At 37.0% G+C, this 23023-nt stretch overlaps 1 long non-coding RNA gene across 2 annotated transcripts in view; it reads left to right on the forward strand.

Moving 5' to 3' along the window:
* LOC131370208 (uncharacterized) overlaps positions 1-23023 on the forward strand; it is a 43853-nt gene that overhangs the window by 10509 nt on the left and 10321 nt on the right. The gene's annotated exons all lie outside the window — the stretch shown is intronic.

Genomic DNA, 23023 nt, shown 5'->3' on the forward strand with positions numbered 1-23023 from the left:
CAGCTATGATGTCTTCTCTTTCAGTTGAACCATAGATAGATAGACAGACAGACTTACAGACAGATAGACAGAATTTTCACAACCATGCTTGCCTAAACTTGGACCGTACTTTTTATCTTTTGTCATGAAGCAAGCAGCAATATTTTAGCCTACTTTGTTTCAAGTTGTTACCTAAATTTCTTTACCTGGGATTTTGTACACATTGCGGTATAACCACTGATTCAGTCAAGCAGGTTTAACAAGTTTGTGTGTCTTAAACAAAAACTATTCACAACTGTCATGTTATTTACAACTATTAAAATGAAACAACGTGTCACTTATGCTGGGTTAATATGTTTATATATCCAAAGTTTTTTTTGGAGACATGAATGAAACACTACCCTGGCCATGTGGTTATATGGAAATAATAAATCTCCAGGGGGTCCTTCTCATTTATGTTATAGCCAGGATAAACATCCGATGATTATTCCCTCACCAGCTTCCTCCCCAAAAAAATAGTACAATAATTCATTTAAAAATAATGGCACATTATAAACCAGGTAACCACAACATATGTAGCATTATTATTCATAGAAATGGTAATTTCTCTGTTCATTTCCAAATTTTCTACACTCACAATTTCAGAAATATCAACGTCAACAAGAAGTGTGCAAGTAATGTATAAATTGTGTCTTTTATTCAGAAGAATTGACACAGTACTTCTAGGGAGTAGTTGCAGGAATTAAATTTTATTGCATGGCAGAAAGTGAATTTCTTTATGTTTAAAAAAAAACTTCACTCACACAGGTAGATTCTTTGATTTACATCTTTCTGAAAACCTTTAGAAATCTTTAGTACATTTTTATAAAGCATAAATAGGAATAGGAGTCTGTGGCAACTAATGTTTGCTTATTATTGTAAATTGGTTAACAACCAAGGTAAACAGGGTGTGATTCATTTGTTTACTGAAGCAATTATGTACTAACTTGAACAGTTGCATCAGCCAGTTGCCTTGTGCAAAGTTATGTTGAATGAACTAGAGCCTTCTACTACATGGTTAGCCACATTTTGATGTCCTGTGGAAAATTTCCTAAATCCCAAGCCAGCTCATCAGATGATTATTAATTATTTGTTACTTATTAAAGACAACCTTGAAACAAGGCATGGCAGGACTGGAGATTACAATTTTTAATATATGGTGGTTGCAGATTTGGAGGAAGTGACCAATAAAGTTTGCATAGAGTCTATGTAAACACTAACAGAGCACAAAAGTTCTGTTCAAAGCAGAGTTATGCTGGAACTCCTAGTGGAAAGTATTGCTAAAAGTCATCGGACATGGACAGAAATTAAATAGTGTCTATGTTGGTGTATAAACTATGCCATGTGTGCAGGATTGTGCTTACACAGTTAATAATTTGGGCCATGGAAGAGCTGACAGTACAATAAATGCTTCAGAAATGAAACATTTGAAAATAATATGCCTATGCTACTGGCATTAAAAATAGTAACTGATTCCCAAATCCAAAATAACATATAATCCATTACATACAGCATATAAATTATTATTTCATGCCTTACATGTAGTGCACTGAATTAGGGAGACATTGTGACTCCTCCAGAGAGGTGTAGGCCAAGTAGAGAAGAGTGACTTAGGCAAAGGCCCAGTGAGGCTGCAGGTATTTTTACTGAAGAAAACAGCAGCCAAACCTGATAATTCAATGGAGGCATTTGTCAACTAACAAAACAGATGGAACCAATGTGACTCTTGCATGGTTGGAAGATGTGTGTGTATTAAACAACCCTGTTCCATAATTAAGTGTTGTGTAAACTGTGGACCTGCAGGTGTCTCAACTGTAAGATATTTACTTATTATCAGGAAACTGTGATGTCACTGTTAATCAAACAATCATTAATGCGAATGTAAATTCAGTTATTTACTTGAGCATTTATGGGCCTATTCAGAATTTAGTTGCACATAAGTAACAAGGATTTAATACTAAATTAGCAGTACGCAGACCTTAAACATAACTAGATGCTTTAATACTATTCAGATTTTGTGCAGGAGTTGCACAGACAAGGCGGAGTTTGAGTTAAAACTGAGGCGTTGTGTTTTTGAGCTTGGACTTAAACCTATTTGTCTTGAGTGATAATGGCTTGAGCGAGGAGCAGTATCGAGTCCAGTGTCAGTATGTTACATCAGACAAAACCTCTGTTTTTGAGATAACCATAAACTACTTTGAAATTTGTGCATTGGGGTGTAAATAAATGAAATGACATTTGAGGCCATGTTAAATACATAAAGATGACACTATACATTAATAAATAGAACACAAAAAGATTATTTTTCATGGAGGACTTCTAAGGAGACAACATTTTAATCTTAATCTTTTTCAATATAGTTACATTTAAAATGAGCCATAAGTGTAGCAAGAGTGGTCAAAGAAGTGCATCAGGATAGATGTCATAGTAGTGTGCATGATGATGTATAACATATGACCAGGATTGTTAACAGTTTGGACCACGGAAAAGGCGAAAGGAAAATAAATCCTTCTCCAAACCAATATTAATGAAGATAATGTGAAATAATTTATTGTATAAATAATGATGTCTGGGCTACTCTGTCACATACAATACATACAGTATCGAAATTATGTCATACTTTATGTATTGCAGCAAAATAGAGTGTAATTTGAGATTCTTCCAGAGAGTTGTAGGCCAAGTAGAACACAGTGAGTGACTGACGTAAACACAGAAAATAGCTTTTTTTTCTCATGCTCGCCAAGAGAGCTTTCTTTTTCCCATGGAATACCTCGGGCAGCAGCTGCAAACAAAATGGAAAAATGGAATAAAAATACTTTCTTATATTTCTAATGCAGACAATGAACTTATAAACTTATACTTCATGTATGTATATATATATATATATATATATATATATATATATATATATATATATATATATATATATAATGTGTGTGTGGGTGAGTGGGTGTGAAATAAGCACAATGCACATTTAACTACATCAACACCCTGAAAAACGAATCATGTTATAATAATCATGCTTATGGCTATATTGAACATCATAGAAGACTGCCTGTTCTCATTAACCCTCATTGATTTATTTAACCAACATTATTGCTCAGTCCAGACCTACAACTCGGCTGTATGAAAAATAAATAAATATATGTTACTTAATGGGGTGTTTCTTCTTGTGCATATATAGTGCAAATGGTCCTAGATAGCCTTTGCCATAAAAAAAGCACTATTAAGATTATTGTGCCTTTTAATATACCATGTCTAGACCAGCACTTCAAGGTCATTCCCTCTACATATCACCCTAAATCATTCTATGCTGCATGCTGATAGAGTGGACGCAGCGTCTGACAGGAGTCTCAAGTTTGCATGTCACGTATGCAGTGCCTGACGGGAGCTTTTTGCCGTGTAATTCTTATGCATGACCATAAAAATAAGCTAAGAGACTGGACTTTGGGCTAATGGACTGATTGGATTGAATTTTGGAATGTTCTTAATATTTTAACATCATATAGAAAAGTGTACTTGAAACATAGAATAATGGCAAAACCATATCATGTTAATATCCATGCAGACAATACAGCCAAGCTCCTGATTTGAGGCACAAAAATATTTGCTGTAAGAAGGTACTGTTAAAGAATGTTACTCTTTGGAAATAAGTTCAGTTTCTTGTTTTTTTTTCTTTTTCTTTTTTAAAGCATTAAAACCGACCCCCCCCCCCCCCTTAAAGCAATTTGTAATCACATGATTATGTATTAAATAAGGTGCTGTGTTCTATTACAGGCTGCGTCTATTTCTAGCAGAAAATTACATTGCTGTATTAACATGCAGAAATCATTTCTACAGCCACTCTAGTGCACGCTCTTGAATGTGTCACTGGTATTCACCATACTTTTTATTTCTGTGTTCAAAAAATGACTGGACCATTAACATTGTTTGCTCTGCCTTTGTCTTTCTAATAATAAAACAGTCAGAATTATTATTGATCACCATCTCCAGGCATATATGATGATGAATTATTATAAAAGGATGTAAAGTGTATTTATATTCAAACTCCAAACAGAACCAAAACATATTTTATTTATCTAATCATAATCATCTGATCACTGTTAATTAACCTGCACCCACTGGAGCCTTAGATTCCTGTTCTTGACTAGGAACCTGATGTGGTCTTCTACTTCCGTGTCCCATCTGCTGTGACATTCGGATTATTGAGCCTTTTCAGATCCTTTTCTTTCATCATGGGTTTAAAGAGTAATTATTTGAGTTACCATAGTCTTTCTGTCAGCTTGAACCAGTCTGGCCTTTTCCATCTGACCTTTCTCATCAACAAGACATTTTTGCCAACAGAACTGCAGCTCACTGAAAGTGTTTTTTTTTTTTTTTGCACTGTAGTGATGGTGTGTGTGAATATCCCAGGAGACCAAACCAAGTGAAATCTTGACCTGTATCTGCTTAATTTGTGCACTGTGCTCTTGCCGATCGTGACAATCAAGGCTGATTGGATAATTGCATGAATAAGTTATATATGTATTTAACTGCATTATATGCTCCATATGCACTTGAAAATTATTTACAAACTCTTTCCTCCAGCTACCATTCCTGCATTACTCATGTCGGATGAAAAATAATAAAATGAGGTCAGCCTGCTGACACTTACTCCTCTAGTAACAATAGCGATACACAGTAAGCACAGTATACACATGCATAAATCAATATATAACAACTTATAATAGCAGCAGGCAGGAACATTTTTGAACTTTGTACACACTGTACACTTCTCTTTTCCTTCTGTTTTCTTTTCTACCATCTAAGACCTAATCTAAACTCTGCCCTGTGTTTGTCTCTCAAATTGACAACATGATGTGATTCCTAATTGCAAGCTGGAATAGGAGCCGCTCTTATCTTCAGCTGCAATAAAAACTTTGTGTTATCACTAAGGCAGCACCACTGAGGCAGACCCACTGGCTCAATTAACCTTATCAGTGTGCTGGAATTTGTTAAAAAAGCATTGTGCTTTTAACTATATATATTTGCATTATTATAGGGAAACAACAATAAGGGAGCAGATGCAACACCTGTTATCAGAATGATAAATGAACCAAAGTGTTGCTTGATTCCATGTTTTCTATTTGACAGATACTAGTACTACTACTACAACAACTAATAATAATAATAATTGGGCTAAGTAAATGAATACTGTATGTATTTAAGGTAATTACAGTAGCCTATTTTTGGGGGTTTCACATTCACCGAACTGAAGCTACCTCACAAGCTTTTTGGAAAAAAAAAGAAAAAACAATAGTAATGAAAATAGTAATGGAAATAACCTTTTCATACTGTTTTGTATAAAAGACAGTAAGATAAACATATTTAATGTATAGCAAAAAAAATAAAATAAAAAATCATTCACAATGTCAAGTCAACACCAAGTCTTCATGGGTTGAGGCCAAGTTAAGATCAAATCCAAAAGGCAAAAAGAAAAGGTAATCACGAACATTATTTTTAGTTTATAAACAAATTACTTATTAATTATTATGGTTAAACGTAGTGGATGTTAGAATACTAATCTTTAGAGTTTACACAGAATGATGTGGCTAGTTTCTCTCAATTTTGCTTCTATAAAGAAATCTGATCTTAACTTTAGCTCAGTTGCTATGGCATTAAATAGACTAATGTTTGATTATGTATTCTGTTGACCATTTTCTGATAGGCAGGTTCTGAGCCCTTATTAATACTTATTTATTAATATGCAGGGTATTTCCTGCATCCTGGAAATGCCGTCTCGGTAAGAGAGGCCAGAGGAGAATGGGCAGAGTGGTTTAAGTGGTTCAATTAACCACTCCTCATTGTCAGCAGAAAAGCATCTCAGAACTGTGAGGCAAATGGGATAGATAACAGAAGACTACAGTGGGTACAGCTCCTGGCAGCCAAGAACATGAATGTGAGGCTACAGTGGGCCTCGAAACTACAAAATGTGTTGTTACAAGTGTCTTGAGAATAACTGATGGGAATAAACCGAGTGTTTAAAACGCACAACTGATCAGTGCAGAGTTTGCCACATAAGCAAATGTAGGGTGGGGAACAATTAATATTTTCTGTACCTAGATGTTTTGATGATAAAGGTGTTTATAAAAGCGCTTCGGTGTTTATCTGTTGTGTAATAACATTTAGATATGCCTCATCAAGCAGCTATTATTCAAGGCTAGCTTTAGGTGAAGAAAATTGCTTTTGAAGTGCCTGGGAACTGTCTTTCTTCCCAAGAGAAAATAACAGATATGTGCATTACAGTGGTGTGAACAGTTAGAAGAAATCTTTCTCTTTTTTCAGTACTCATATTAAGGACAGGCTGCTAAACCAACAAGAGATTGACCTTAGACATACAGTACACACTACACACTGCTGGTACAGCAACAATAACAAGTGCAGTGTCAAAATGCGAAGACATTTTTCTTCTCTCTCTCTCTCTCTCTCTCTCTCTCTCCCTCACACACACACACACACACAAACAGCTTCCAGCTAACCATCTTCACCCAAATGATAATCACATTGCACTCTAGTACTCATGCAGAAACAGCATAATTATGCAGTGTATACTCAATTCATTATAAAGCAGTGCAGTTCCTATAAAACAGCCTGTTACTGGATGCTATATTCCTAGAGTTAATTCAAGAAACACCTGCATGGTTGGGAAAAGCCACTCTCTTTTCTCTGAGCACTAAAGTAATCATAGAAATACTATTCCACTACACACACATGCTGTACCTCTTTGTGTGAAAAGTGGGAGTAATGCTTACCAACGTGCACAGAAGTAGGCCACAGGTACAGACTGTCTAAGTTTGAAGAATTGTCTATTTGCTGTGAGGAGTCAGCTGAAGGATGTATTATTTACACAACCCATGGGCTTGAATCTGTTTAAAACTGTACACATTTACAGGTGCTTTGGAATGCAATTGAATGAATGGGATAGATAAATGACTGTGATTCCTTTTAACGTCGAATTAGATTTACAGTAGTGTATAAAGTAAGAAGAAAGCAAAGGGGTGAGAGAGAGAGAGAGAGAGAGAGAGAGAGAGGAAAATCATACTTAGAAGATCAATCCTTTAAAAATGTTTAAATCATATTTTTATGCAAATTAGATATCCTTGTATATGTTATTGTTCAGTGTAATGTGCACTTTGAATGCTAGAGGAACGCTAAATTGTTCCACTTTTTGTCAGCTGCTTCATTTTAAAACAATTACTAGTATCTGATGGCATAACATAATGGAGCAAAGCTTGCTGTTATGTCGCTAAATATAGAATTCATTATATATCACACAATAAAGGGAAAAAAAACTGTCACAGCACATTAAGTGTAAATGTGTTTTAAGGATTTTTCAATTACCTTTTTTTTTCCTATTATGTAAACACCAGCATTTTGCTCATTAGTTCATTAGTTGTTAAATTCTTGATGGTGTAATTTAGATATCCGCCCTTACAGCCACCTACGAGTCTCAGAAACGCACCAGGAATTAGGCTCAGGGGAGATGTGCTGTATACGATCACTGTAACATGTAATGTGTAACTTTACACTGATAAGTATGACATGCTCATGTTTTGTCTATGCCAGACAGTAGTCATAATAGAAGTGGTGTTTGGTGTGAAAATTTGTCAGTTAATTATTATCACTGAACAAATGAACCTACTACTGTGTACAAGTTTAGCCAGTGCCACTGACACTTAGTTTACTTTCACTCACGGGGAAAGTGTGTACAGTTAAATGTAACCAGTCATGTGTGTAAATGTGTCGTCAGTCTTTCATTTGTTTTTGTGAAACGAAGTCCATGATGTCAGGGGAGGAGTTTTTGTCCTTATGTTCTCTGGATCATTTCTCCTGAACGCCACCTCTCTTCATCCCCCTGCAGTTTTCAGTTCTTTTTAAACACACTGCTGACTTGAACAAACAGAATCATCGTTATCTGAAATGAACAGAAAAAGATAATTCACTGAATTATTAATTCATTCATTTTTTAAACATCTCCAGTATAACTGACTTATAGCTTTCAAACAGAATTATACATGGTTTTTAATTATTATAATTTTGTTTGTTTTTTACAATATAATCTGATTGCTAAATAACAAACTAAAGGACTCATTCATTTGATTTGTGGGACGTTTAAATAATAATTTACCTTTTATGAACAAAATTATACAGTAGCTCAACTACTGCAACACAGTGTTTTCTGACACATATGTATATAACCAGCTCCACTGTGTGTTAACCACACACAAATAACAACATAGAGCTGTCTTAACTGTTAGAGAACAGCATGCACTGTCCACCAGGGGCCATTGCCTTCATCATCACTGGAGACAGATTTGATTCCATGACTTGTCTTAAATTATCAGACCTTGAGACTGATGTTACTGCCAAGATGAGTCTTCCTCCCTATCATGACCGAAGGAGCCTTTCTGAGAAGTGACCTCATATCTATGCAGATGGGATAAATTTATTCAGCGATGATTTAGCGCCCAAACTCTGCGCAATCTTGCCGGCTCTTCTTTCAGCTGCGAGATCAAGATTACAACAAGTTTGCAACAGTAATTGCCAGGAAATTATTTATGTATCCAGTGTGCTAGCTCACAACCACAGACATGATATCAGCTTTGAAGGTTTTAATATGCTTAGTGCCATGTAGAATTCAGAGACTGGCTTACAAAAGTATACAAATATTGTAGAATAGAATAGAAATTTGGAAGCACACAATTGTACAGGATGCTTTTGAATGATCTAGAAGTACAATTTTCCTTTACTATAACTACACATTCCACCATAATAATGCTGCTGTGCACAAAGAGAGATCCAGGAAGGCAGAGTTTATAAAGTTTGAGAAGAACTCAAGTGTCCTGCAAAGACTTCTGCAAAGACTTCTGACCTCAACCCCACTGAACACCTTGGGGATGAACAGGAACACTGAGTGCACCCCAAACCTCATTACCTTGACATCAGGGTCTGACTTCATTAATGCTCTTATAGAAGTTATAATAACAGTATAGGTTCTGGAACAAGGTGTTCAGAAATGGGTGTGATGGTTCGGTGTCCACAAACCATCAATATATAGTGTATTTAATGTTCTAACGCTGGGCAGCACAGTGGATAGTATAGATCCTTCACAGCTGTATGGTCCAGGGTTTGATGTTGAACCATGGTCTTTGCAGTATTTTTGTAGGTTTCCTCTGTGTTTTTTGTGTCACTGTGTAAAGCATGCAGGTAGAAGGATTGGCTAAATTGCCCCAGGTGTGAATGAGAGTTTGCACATGGTACCATCCAAGATGAATTCTGCCTTGCACCCATCGTTGGAGGGATTGCCTCCGGATCATCACCAACCCTAGCCAGGATAAAGTGGTTACTGAAAATAAATGATAAATGGTCTCATGATCTAAGATAAATGAGCTCCTCAAGAATACTTTTATCTTTTGTGAGAGGGTACAAGTGAGCAATTGAGGATTAAGGGTCTTGCTTAAGGACTCTACAGTTTAGCAGTGCTGGGATTTGAACTCTCAGGCTTTCAGTCAGCAGCTCAGTGCTGTAACTAATGAGCCACCCTGGCTCTCAAAGGGTTCACAATCTGATAGCTTATGTTCTACATAGAAGCATTAAACTTTTCCCAGAGTGACAAATCAAAGAAGCCTTTGGGGTTTCAATCATTTTTATGAGTGAAACACTCTGGCGTCCTATCCAGTGTGTATTCCCAACTTACACCCAGCATTCCAAGGATAGACACCAGTTCCACTGTGACACTGACCAGAATAAAGCAGTTACTGAAATTAATTAAGTCCACTTATTTTAGCAATGTATGTGGAATGTACAATATTACATTTTTATACATTCAGTTACATAATAATGAAGTTTTAATAATAAAGGCAATTTTGAACAGCAGCACACATTTTATTGTACTGCGCACGTTTTGCTTTTTCTAAATATTCACTGTGGCCCACACAGCCTCTGGAAGGTTTCTGTCCTTTTCAGAAGAGCACTGTGTGAACATTTTTGTGTGAACTCGGCCTAACAGCAGGAGTGAGCGATGGAGAGTGATGACCTCTGGGCAGATCTGGTCAGTGCTAAAGCAAACAGTGTCCTGAAAGGGATGCGCGTATTTTTGCCATGTGACTGCTTTTACATAAGTCTAATTATAGTCCATTGATCACAGCTCAACCATGACCAAGCATTCCATGAGAGCTGGGAAAAAAGCGGATGTTATATACAATCACATTGTAATGTTGTGAGTTCTTCTGTGTAGTCTTTTATCATCCAGTGTTGGCCTAAAACTTTTAAACACACATATCTTTGGTTGTAATAAAGAAGAAGAGGAAGTACATCACTGAGATCCAGTTTCAAAGGTTACAGTTTTGGATCAAGGTCTCAGTGGATCCAGAACGTTCCCCTGGGTACAAGGCAAGAATACACTCTGGATGAGTTGTAGGCACACACACATTTGCACATCTTTCACACCAGGCAACAATTTAGCATAGCCAGTCCACCTAATGAAATTGTTAGGGAGGTGGATGGAAAGCAGAGAATCTGGAGAAAAGCCACATGAGCAAGGGGATAACGTGAAACAATCAACCCAGAGACCCTGGAGCTGTGAACAGGCAATAAGACCTTCAGTGCCATGATAATTGGTAATTATGTGTGTAATTGGGTTTAGACACTAATGATGTCATGCTATTATTTTCATGATGATTCTTTAAATGCTTTCACTGAGAGCAATTTTCATTCAGTTTCTCTCTAAATTCTAAATCAATAGTAGTGCAACATTTAGCTATTTTTATGGATCTATTAGTAATAGTAATAAGAGTAACCGTTCTGTGGCTAGTAGGATATGAATGAGAGAGTTGAGAATAACATAACAATATGGACACATATGATGTTTGGGAACAATTTCCATCATGTTTTCTGGAGGTGCTGTGTAGACAGATCCACCGGCTGGCCAAGGCAGGCAGTCATTAGCGCTCGGATCACAAAGCACATGGTGAGTGTGTGTGTGTAAGACAGCATGCCAATGATGGTCCATGTGCTCCTACCAAAGGACATCGTGTGTGTGTGTGCATGTGTGAGTCAGAATACCACTGATTTGTTCTGCTGGATAGTCTGAGACAAAAATATCACTTACCAGATAAAGTGATACAGTAGAATCATGTAACAGTCTTGTAGAAGCTGTGTTACATAATCTAAGATTAGGCTCATGTACAAATTAGCCTCTCTAACCATTTTTAAAAGAACATAATTGGCTCTGTAAGTTAGTGATTTGCATAACCCTGTGTGGGAGAGTTCTGTTAACCATGTCTTCTTTATTTTTCTTTTTCATACTCCATCTGCCTGGTGCCAGGTTTTAGCACCCACCTTTAAATGCATTTTAGCTACACAGATTTTCAATCATTGAGCTTCCGTCTTTACTGTTCAAACAAAACGAGAAAATAGTGTTTATTCACTTTGCCTTGCCAAAATTATTATGTAAGGACACAGATTGAAGTGTTAAAGCAAAAGTACTGGACAGGTCCATCACAGAGAGCCGATCCTTATTCCAGTAAATTGGCTGTCATGACATTCAGCTCAGATGCACCTTTTCCTAAAAATAAAAAATTTCCAAATGAGAATCTGTTGCGTGTAATAAACCTCAGTGTTTCATGGGTCGACATTGTGCCATTGCATATGATCATTCTGAAGATCAGCCCATCAGAATGGTGCAGTTTTCTCAGTGCACTATTCTGTCATGCCCATCAGCCAAATGGCATCCAATGAGGCATGACAGGACTGGCCCTATCACATCGCCTCTGTCTTTGCTGAAATGGAAGTCCAAAGTGAAATTAATTCAGTTTTTCCCCTGAGCTTTGCTTACCCACCGTATCGGCTGCCTCCTGTAACCTTGGTAACTCCGCTGCTGCTTCTGTTTCCTCCTTCAGAATTCAGAAACGACCTTCCAGCTTTTATCAGCGCTGTGCTAATACCTTTACGCAGCCTACTCAAGTCCTGATAGCTAATTAGGACAGAAACACACTCAGAGAGATAGCATTAGTTTGAGGTATCACCATGGTGTAAAGCAGGCCTCAGGATATATAAAGCTAGAAAGGACAAGTGCATCCTTTTCAACTTATTGCCTGAATTCCTACATGATGGAATTTTATGTAGATTGGCATTGGACAGAAGAGATTCGGACTATCAGATGTTTGTGTCGGCGTCTGGCAGTCTCAGTTTGAGCCATATAAAATGATTCAATCAATATCTAATTTGCCTTATAGAGAAATTTTCAACTCAGTGGTCTAAACTGCATCCATGTTATTCTGCTTTCTTTCTTTCTTTCTTTCTTTCTTTCTTTCTTTCTTTCTTTCTTTCTTTCTTTCTTACAACAGTCTCTGCATCTTCTATATCTGATTACCCTTGACACTCTTCAACAGAATGTTAGTAAGATGGTTATACTGTATAAAATCCTGTTACACATGGATACAAGAAGAACTGACACTCGTCTGTATATCAACCACAGTGAAGACTTTATTGAGTTCAAAATGATGACTGGCTGCTAGATACCTGAAATATTGAATCAGTAAAAATGACCAAATTTTGGGTGCAAACAACAATTGTTTTGCATGATCTTCCCTATCTATGTTCCCTAGCACAACATCTAAATACAGTTTTCCAAGCTGCAAATCCAATTTACAGTATCAATCACACTTGGACTTGCGCTGATCGGTATAGTTCAATCTCTAAGTCTATCCAGAGCCAATGTCATGAGAAAGCCACCCTCCTGTTTCACTGAATCGCCAGCAAAGCAGCTATTATTTTGTTATATTTCAGTGATATGAAGCCAGTCACTGTATATCATCAAAGTCATGTAGCGCCATCAAACATGTTGGCACACTTCGAGGCAAATACAAACTGCTCTTTTATATAAAAACACACCTATCAGAACAGCCCTTTTTGGATGCAAGACATGTCATTGTGCAAGAATACCTGCAAACAAGCAGGCCTTCTTATTTAAGACTATATTTAGATAGCTAAGCCAGAATGAGATGTGTTTTTTGATATATCAATAAGGTGTTCTGTCCACTACTGACCATAAATCCCTTACTCTAGAATCTTGAGGCAGGAAAAAATATGACAAGTAAAAGTGAGCTAAATGAGCAGGATAGTAGATACTTAAGGACCAGTGATGGGAGCCTGTGGGCTACTATATCATTTCCAACTGTCTTTCCTACTAATAAAAAAATCTGAGTAGTGAACACACAGTGAGTTTTTATGTCATTACTGCTAGGGCGCTATAGCACGCCCCCTGAGGAAGGCGCTCGACCCTCAGTTACTGAGCTCTGTGCTCCTTCATTGTGTCCTGTGTCACTTTGTATAACAGCATCTGCAGATGAGGAAGAAAAGAGAAAACAGTGTACTGAAAAGAGAAAACTATGGGTACTGGGTCAAATGTTTAGAAATATGGAGTGAAGGATTTTCTAAAGTAACTACAAGTATCTACAAGTATCAAAACATATCCACATTCACATACTAACTCACTAAAGAATTCAAGAGTAAAAGTAAATATATTGAACGGATGGAAAGTGCTGACAAGTTCGTCATGTCTGAGCCTGCTTGACGAGCTAGCTTGCTAAGCATACAGTCATGAGGAAAAAATTCTGTTAAACTCTGACAAGATGAAGCTAGAATTTGGCTTGCTGGTTAGCTAATATTAAATAATTGTTTTGGAATGAATACTAAGGCGCATTAGTAACAGCAACAATACTTAACTAACTGGAATATTTAAGAAGCTAATTTATAAACCATGACTAGCTTGTTATTTAACTAGCTAAATTAAAACCTAACTAGCTAATTTATCAAACGTAAGGTTAACTCCATGCACTTCTTTAGCTTTGATGGCAAAATTTAAAGTCTGATATTCACATTAAAGGCAACTGAGATAGTCCAGCAAAACACAATACATTACGAAGAAAAAAATCTTTGAAGGTCAAAATGAAAATGCAAAGAGGTAAATGTTTAAGTAAGACTACATGCATTGAGTTGTAATGCATTAATACGTGAGTAAAGTGCACATCTACCAAAGTCTAAAACCACTGCCACTGGTGATACTGTAGATTAGATTTTTCAGTTCTTACTCTACATGTTACATCCTGGTATACTAACTTGGTCCTGTTGGCATAATGACTCATCGCGATAAGATGACTGATGTTATAGTAATTTGAATAATAAAAAAACAACAGTTATCTAATCTTATAAGCAAATTTCTTATCGATGAAACTTTGTCCTTCACTTTGGTAAACAGAAACTGATAATTTGCTTGCAGGTATGTGCTGTTGTTTTGAACAGGACTGGACTAATTTTCATATTTTAGGTACATCTTAAGAAGAAACACACAATATCAGTCCTTATGCAATACTCTGCTTATTATTTTGTTTAATTATAGAATTAATGAGCCTTGTAATTCAGCGCACTTCTGGAAAACATCAACAGCTACCCTAATTAAAATTAGGCTAATACATTTTAAAAAGATCAATGTTATTCCAATTTCATCCATTGAATTCTTATGCAGTCTGCTTTCAAAGGAGGGCATTCAGAGGAAAATGTCAACCTGAACACATGAAAACACACACTGAAATATGTCTGATGTGCTTAGCATTTCTGGTACTAATTTGTTGGCTAGTTCTTGTAAGAAGTTATCAGGTGTTTGCCACTGTGCCATTAAAGGATATTTGAGGCAGTTACAATGGCATTTAAGAGGTGAAAAAATTAAACTAACTAAGAAGTCTATAACATAAGTAATAACAGTCAGATTTCACTGCTTGCACCAATATGGCATTTTCTGCCATATCTATTAAAAATGCAGTATAGAATTTAGACTTTCAGAATGCAATGACGTTATGCGATGCAGTTGTGCAAAGTTATGGTAGTGCTTCTGATTAGCTAGTTAAAGATATAAGAAATGACAAGCATGATGGTGTTTATGGCCGATTACAATCTATGTTGAAGCCTTAGTACTACTGCTGCATATCTGTCTTTGAGGTAGAGATGAAGCAATGTAGCTGGCAGTCAAACAGCATTGTGGATAAATGAAGGAAACCATTAACCACAGTGGCAACAGACCAACATGTGAATAAAAGCTACAACAAAAAGAATCAACATGGAATTTCCAGCTGAAGATCACATGTTGATTATGAAGATTAATATGCATGTCAGTCAGCGTAGATTTGCCTTTAAGTACCATCTTCACAATCACATACTTTAATCTTGTATACACTTGTAATGTTTCAGTTCCACACCACTACTGTGGTAAATGAAGCTCAGTCTTGCTGTAAGACATATTCCAGGTTCCCAATTTATGACACGTTATTGGCGACCAGAATGTAGTTTGTCACTACAAAGAACCCTCATTGAGAAAATAAACACTGGATTCACTAGAACTCCAGGAAGAGCAGGAACGGCCTCGCCCAAGAAGCCAAGACCAAAATAAGACACGGCTTTCCCTGCAAACCAATTTTATACCTTGTTGAAATGTTCTCTTGCTATGGGCAGGGACTCATTGGAAATATGAGCCTGCCTTTAGGTGCCTGGTATGGTGACATGTAAGGGCAAAACAATTTTGAAGTCCTTTATATGGCAATGTCCCAATGTCCTTGTCTCCTATGTTAATAATGTTAGATAATGTCCGGTTGGATTTTCGTCCCATTCCATTTCACTAGGTGCCCTAGATAAGGCATATAAGGGATATAGCTATTTGTTTAATAATAAATAAGTCTATATGTTTAATTGGTCTAATCAATGTGGATGCATGACTTTGACTACTAATTCTGAACATTTGTTTCAGTATGGTCATATCCACTTGGAATACACTGAAGATGGGAAACAAATTGACTCTGACTCTGCACGAATAATTGTATTCTTGATATCTTTGGACAACACTGTTCAGGATTCTTTGCAAATCCCTGAAATTATGTTGCTGGGCAGGCCAATTTTGACTATTTCCAGCAAATTATGGACAGTATAATATTTAATTTGGATTTTGAATTGGTCTGAAGTACAATGCCAGAGAGCTGCATTCAAGGCTGATCTGATAACTGGAAGCATTAAGAAATCTGAGCACTGGCTTGAAGTCTTGCTGTGCACCAAATAGCCCCATTATTCAATGTTATTGTTGTTGTTATGATTTGTTGATGTCATTGATTTAACATTTTTATTATTACTACCCTGTTGCAGCCCGGTGCACCTCCAGCCACCCACAGACAGAAAATGGCACCACTAGGAGTCTCATGCAATTGAAAGGACCAGCAGTCATTTGCACAAGTGCAGTGCCAGAAGTCACACACAAGTGCAGCACTAAACCGTTGCTCTTGATTTAGTGAATAACATCCTTGACGTGGCTCTCTGACATTGTGATACAGTCACAAAAATATATATGATTGCAAAAGTATTCAGCCTTTATTAAGAACTCTTTTAGCAGCTTCATGCTGTCAGATATCTCAAAGAGAAGGAACTCCCAGCTGCTACATGCACTTGGTGTCAGATATCACTATCATGACACAGTGTTGTGTGCTGACAAAGTGCTAATTTCTACTGACCTCATAAACAGCAGCTGATGCTTCTGTCAAGAGTCATGGACACTTTTAATCAACAGAATCAATCATGATATAGAAAGGCTGTGGGAGATTATGTGATGTTTTGTATAAGGTCTTGGTTGTAAGTTGTTACAGTGGACATTTTGTACACTACTCAAAACAATGGGGTGTTTAAATCTCTTTCTTGAAGCTAGCAAATGTGGATTATCTAGACACAAGCAGGTGCCACAGGCAGAACTGGACAAGCTGATAGATAGAAACAGTTTAGGAATTACTACTAAAGATGCAACATTGTAATGCAACTGAAAAATTTAAACATTAATCAATGTAATAAAGTTATTCATTTATTCATTCATATTCAATAACCACTTTATCCTGGTCATAGTCATGGTGGATCTGAAGCCTATCTTGGCTAAACTAGGTGTGAGAGCCAGGTTTACCAGCTTGACTAGCTTGGTCTATGTTTAAGCAGTTAGTAACTCATCACATAAAGCATGATTTTTCAAAAGGGATGACAAATTATTCATCTCAGCCTCTACTGCGCTCTCCAGAAGTGCAATCTACTGTCAGAACATGCAGAATCACATGATTGATGAGGAGGAAATCCAGTTTCCCTCCCAATAGAGAATACTCTGTTATTTTTTTTCTCAGTCCACCCCCTATCCCCACCACCTTATTTCTTGAATAAGCAGTTTTGTATGTGATGGATGCAATCACCTCCATTTTGGTTTCACATACAACTTGGTTCATCACCCTATCAGTGCAAGTTGTTGAATGATTGCCAAGGGTTAGAAAGGAAGCGGTTTTGTCTCTCTAAATGCTCTATTTGATTTGGACAGAGGCTTCAATTTCAGCAGACTTCACAATGGAGACTGATAAGAATGATCAATAAGGGACTTGGGGCAGTGCAGTCCTCATTTGCCTTTCTGAATCACACCTCACAAAGGTTTCCTGTTCCTGAAGGCCATAAATTGTTGATCATTAACATTGAAACAGTCGGAATGCTTTGCATTGCTTTACAGTTTTGCTTTACTGTGCTTGCACAAGTGAACAAAAAGACATTCACTGGTTATAAATGAACCTTTACTGTATTACGGTAAAAGAGGAAGTGTAGTTTGAATACACACTGCCTGTTTGTGTCCATAAAAAGACAAGACATGGAAGCCAAGGACTTCAGGAACGAGTCCCTTTGGGCAGATATTTTTGCTGACGAATCTATAAATATCCATCTTGATTACAGGATATCGACCGTCCCACTAAGGCCCCCAAGATAACGTAATGAATAGTCCCTGCTGCAATAAGGCTCTCATACAGGTGTTCTTCTGTGGGTGTTGTGGAGAGGTTATTTTCTCTCTTCTCTCCTTTATTCTCCTTTCCTTTCATTTCATCTCTTTCTTTTCACCTTCACTTTGTCCTTTTGCAATCTCCAGAAAGCTATCATCTGCAAGTCAAAGCCATTACCTCAGACTCAGTAAAAGAATTAAGTACTGGATAGCACACATATGGGGTTTTATGGATGTTAACATCTAAATCAGATTCTCTTCCATTATGATGATTAGATTAATTTTAATACTCTGGAAGACTTTTTGTGGAAAGGCACATAATGGTGAAAACAGGCATACAACCAAATCATACCAGACCACATCATAATGCACACCCTAACAGTTTGGTAAGAGAAAGTGATGGCTTCAGGTTGCTTGCCTGGTCCACCTCAAATTTTCAGACTTCATAAAGTGTTCTTTAAACGCTAAGAGTTTATCAGCTAGTGGACGATAATTAGTGATATGAGAGGACATGTCACTGCTATGCACATTATAACCCATTCTGCAGGAGCATATGACTTATTCATTCGGGTGGAAGATGAAGCAGTGAGGAGGGATGTGTGTGAATGGGTCTCAGTGTGTGAGCGCAGGACATGCATGAAGGCCACAGGGTGCTGGCGATAAAAAAATGCTGACTATGTGTGAAGCTAAAGGATCATGGTACATAGGTGTTGCACTACACTAATGGCAGGATGCACTGGCTTTGTTCTTGTCAAGGTCAGTTTTTTTCTTTATTATAAAATTGCTAGCACTGGATTAACTCCTACAGGATGGCCTGGATCAAATTCTGATGTGTGAGCATGCATTTCTGTTATAGATGGTTTGACCTTGTTCTTTGTGTGTGGGCTCAATGTTACAGTGGTGTGGTGTTAACAAATACAAAGATATTGACAATTTGGGGGAATAGGCATAATAGATACGAACGTTATCCTCAGGAAGTTTGTGTTACCTATCAGTGCTTCTTGTCGAACTCATCCTAAAGTTCTAATTAAGACTCATGTCAGCAGATAAGTCAAGGAGAAAATTCCTCCCAGCTGCTACTCAAGTTAAGTTCAAGTCAAGCACTGAATGAGGTCAGAGCACAAGTTCTTGCTTTAGGGCTGCATAGAAAGGAAGCCCAGCTTCTTCTAACTGTGCTCATGTATTTATTCATCTTCATTAACCACTTCATCCTAGTCAAGGGTCATGAAGAATCCAGAGCCTATTCCCGGAATAATGGGCATGAAGCAGGAATACACTCTGGATGTTATGACAATCCATCTCAAGACACCATGCATGCACATATTCACACAGTAATTTGCAGCGAATAGAAATAGAATTTGAATAGAAGCAATTCAGCGTAGCCAGTTTACTCCCCGGGATATTTTTAAGAAGAGAGAAGAAACCAAACTGAACCCAGAGGACACCCGGCACACCGAGGGAGAACATGCAGCACCCCATAAAGACAATACCTCAAGCTTTGAACAAAACCTATCAGTCTTTTTTTTGCTTAAGAAAGTTCAAGAAAGAGGAAAAAAGAGAGGCTGGAGCTGGAACAACTGTATGGCTATGGCTACTATAACATAAGTAATGAAAGGAACTTGTTTGTCAAACATTCCACAATATTAATCATAACTTTAAATGTCAAAATAAATGTAAAATTAACATTGTTGTTGTACTGTATAGGAGCAATAAAATACCACAGGTCCTAAGAGTGGTAATGAATCTCACCACTCTATCTGTGATTATTTTCCTATAACAACATTCCCCATCATGATACATCATTTTATGCAAATAAAAGGAGGCTGAAGTTCTAAAAATAGATCTGGATGTTGTCTTGTTGATTCTTTAAATTATTAGAGGGTCACTGATAATATATGACTACTAGAATGAACTGTCTAATAACACAGCTTAAGTATTATTATTTTAGCTTGGAGAAACATGTTAGACCATTCAGAAAAAGATTCCACATAACAATACTAACAACAAAGAACAAATGACTACCAGTAACATTTATTATGCAAAGCTCTATCTTATCATGCAACATCTCATATCTTCATACGTGTAGTGTATTTGTCCAATGTCCAATTTAATATAATATAATGATATGTTACAAAGAAATCAAGCCTGTGTGGAATAATTACATTGATTATGAGATCATGGTCTTGCTTATTTTTTTAACTTAAATTAATCCTGTGTAACAATCGCTTAGCAGATGAACAGATGTCTGCCCTTGCCGTTTCAGCATCTCCTGTTATCAGAGAGGAAAGTGAAAGAGAGACGGAGACAAATGAGAGGGAATACAAGAAGGAAAAGGAGAATAGAGGAGAGTGAACAAAGAACAAGGATGAAGGAGTAAAAGAGAGGAGGGAAGAGAGAGAGTAAGATACGTGCAAATCAGGAGTGGTACAGTTAAGGGCTTAAAATACAGAATGAATTCATTTGTTAATGAATTCTTGTGTTTTTCCCAACATCTCTGTGTTTCCCTCTGAATTTTGTCACACTGGTTCATAAGACTTCCCTCGTCTCCCCATCTAAAGATAGATGGGAATCACCCTTTCTCACATAGCTCAACAATTCTGACACCACTGGAATCTTGCTACGGATACTGTCTGCTTCCTTCCAAGCAATACCTGGGGAGGGGGCATGGGGTTCGGGTGATTTTCCAACATGTGCTCAACCAGTCAGCAACTACAATCTATGGGCCTGTGTTATGAACTCTCTCATGCTGCCAGCAAGCTTCTGCAGATATTAGGTTATCCAACAGTGACTGCCGAGGACAGCTACAGCTTTTCTTAATAGGGAATAGAGAACAGAAAGTTGTCTAAAACGATGTCCAGGATAAGACAAATTAGCCGTGAGTTTCTTTTTCATTAGTGGGTAGAAATTAAACCTGATTGGGTAGTGTGTGCTCTCTCGCTCACACTCTACACAGTAAAATGGGCTTGTCAGGACTGCTTAAGCAGGCTGTCTTTACTTTGCAAAGAGGAGGAAAAGCAATTCTTATATGGTACCTATTCATTTAAAGGGTCATTGGATATACGAGGGTTTTTCTTTCTGAATTTCTCTGTATAAGTGGACCCCTCATCTTTTTCACTGCAGAATGTCTGAATAAATATGTGCTAAAAACATTATTTGCATTTTTGTAATAAATAAATAGATAAAAATAAATAAATAAATAAGCATCGTTCTTCATCCTTTCCAGGTTAATCCGTAAAACATTTTCAAATTTAGAGACTAGGAAGTTGAAACTTTTTAACTGCAAACCATGCAGTTGCTTTTTCAGTCACAGTAAGGATAGAGGAAGGTTAAAAGCAGAAAGAGCTTCTTGTTATACATCTCCTCCAGGTGAAGTCTGTTTTTGGAAAATTTCTGCTTTGGAACAAATAATCATGCTTAACTAATCACAATAATTTCTGGCCAGTTTACATAAATTATTCTTAGTTCATCATAGAAAATCACACTCATGGAGACTGAACAGAGACACTGTTATTATTAGGGAAGAGTAAGAAGATAAGTAGTGTTGAAGATTAGTTGCAGAAGAGAAGTGGAGGTTTGTTCTCATTTTCTCAGTGGAATTACTGTGACATAGTTCGCTCCTAAGAGATCATTATATATAATCAAATAATACTGGCTGAATTCAATATCTTTAAATTCATTACCTGATATACCTGTTATTATCTGCTGTGAAATGAAGGTGAAAATATATGTTTTAAATGTGTTTTATATCTCTGGAACTTTATCTATTGAAACAATACATACTGCATTTGGGGCATTGTTTTTCTCCTGTGAGCAATGATTTTACATCTATGTCCATTCACTATGAATTACAAGTTGATTTCATTACTGTCAAAAGTACACAATATACATGCATGATGTATGCTTTCCTAAACAGGATCTGATCCCCTGTGGCTGAATCTAAAGCTGCCTTCTGCCTTGTGAGGATTACAGTCACAGTGCAGCCAGTGAAATGCATTTATGGAGAGCGCAGCAACAGGTGCACATGGAGTCACTTTTCTAAGTATAGCTGTGTACAGTGCTAGCATTCTCCACACATCTCCCACTGTCAGAATAACAATACAAAGCATCTGAATTGCTGACGCCTGTGAGGCTTTTTGTCTTTTACCAGGCCATACGGTTCCTCCTTCACCACCCTCAAACAAAGGCTGCTTACATGAACCACCCACCTTTTGTCCATTTGTTAGTAGAAAATTTATGTTCATGCTTCCAAGAATACATGATGTTGTTTCCGGATGCTTCCAGTTTGCTTTACACTCTCCAGGCGTTAAGAAGTAAACAGGGCAACTGCTATGAGATGATTTGACTCTGGCAGTCAGTGTAACATTACATGTAATAGAAACTGTGGGTAACTAGGAAAGATTTCTTAATTAGTCATGATGGATTTTCCATTCAAAGTGCACCAAGGAAATGTTTAATTTTGGAGATATGAGATAAGAGTTGTGAACTCTGACTCACGCTACTGTGACTTGTCATACATTAAACCCATGACTTTGGTGAATTGGTGATTGTAGTGACTAATGTGCATTACTGGTTAATAGCAGCTTTGCTGGATCACCCGTTAAGCTGTTGACCACATGATTATATGTAGGTATAATATCTAATATGATATTTTAACAAACGCTGTATGGCTTCAGTTCTCACACAGAATGTCTTAAGTTTATGGCTTTATGATTTTTTTTTAAGGTTGTTTAATTTAGCTTCTAAAATGAATTCATTAAATGATAAGATGTCACAAAATAAATTGCATTTGGGTGTCTGGATGTCTGCTATTAAAATGTCCTCATTTATATCTTAAATGTAGTATGTATAGGTCATTGTAATACATTATTGATTCTATAATAGCAACTCATTCGTAGTGACGCTCGTATGATGGAAGCTCCACTTAATTTAAGTCTAACTGCAAATGGACTGTATGATTGTATGTTTTATCAGTAACGTCAATCTGTTTTTTTTTTTCCCTTATTAATTCCTGTAGCAGATCTTCTATTGCCGAGGATGTTTCCTCTTGTTAATTACATGCATTTAGACATGCATTTATGTAAAGTATTTAAATGAAGGCAGCTAATTAGACTAGAGAATAGCTACAGGGTACAGAGA

Source organism: Hemibagrus wyckioides, linkage group LG19, assembly GCF_019097595.1.
Source record: "Hemibagrus wyckioides isolate EC202008001 linkage group LG19, SWU_Hwy_1.0, whole genome shotgun sequence".
In the NCBI taxonomy this organism is placed as follows: domain Eukaryota; kingdom Metazoa; phylum Chordata; class Actinopteri; order Siluriformes; family Bagridae; genus Hemibagrus; species Hemibagrus wyckioides.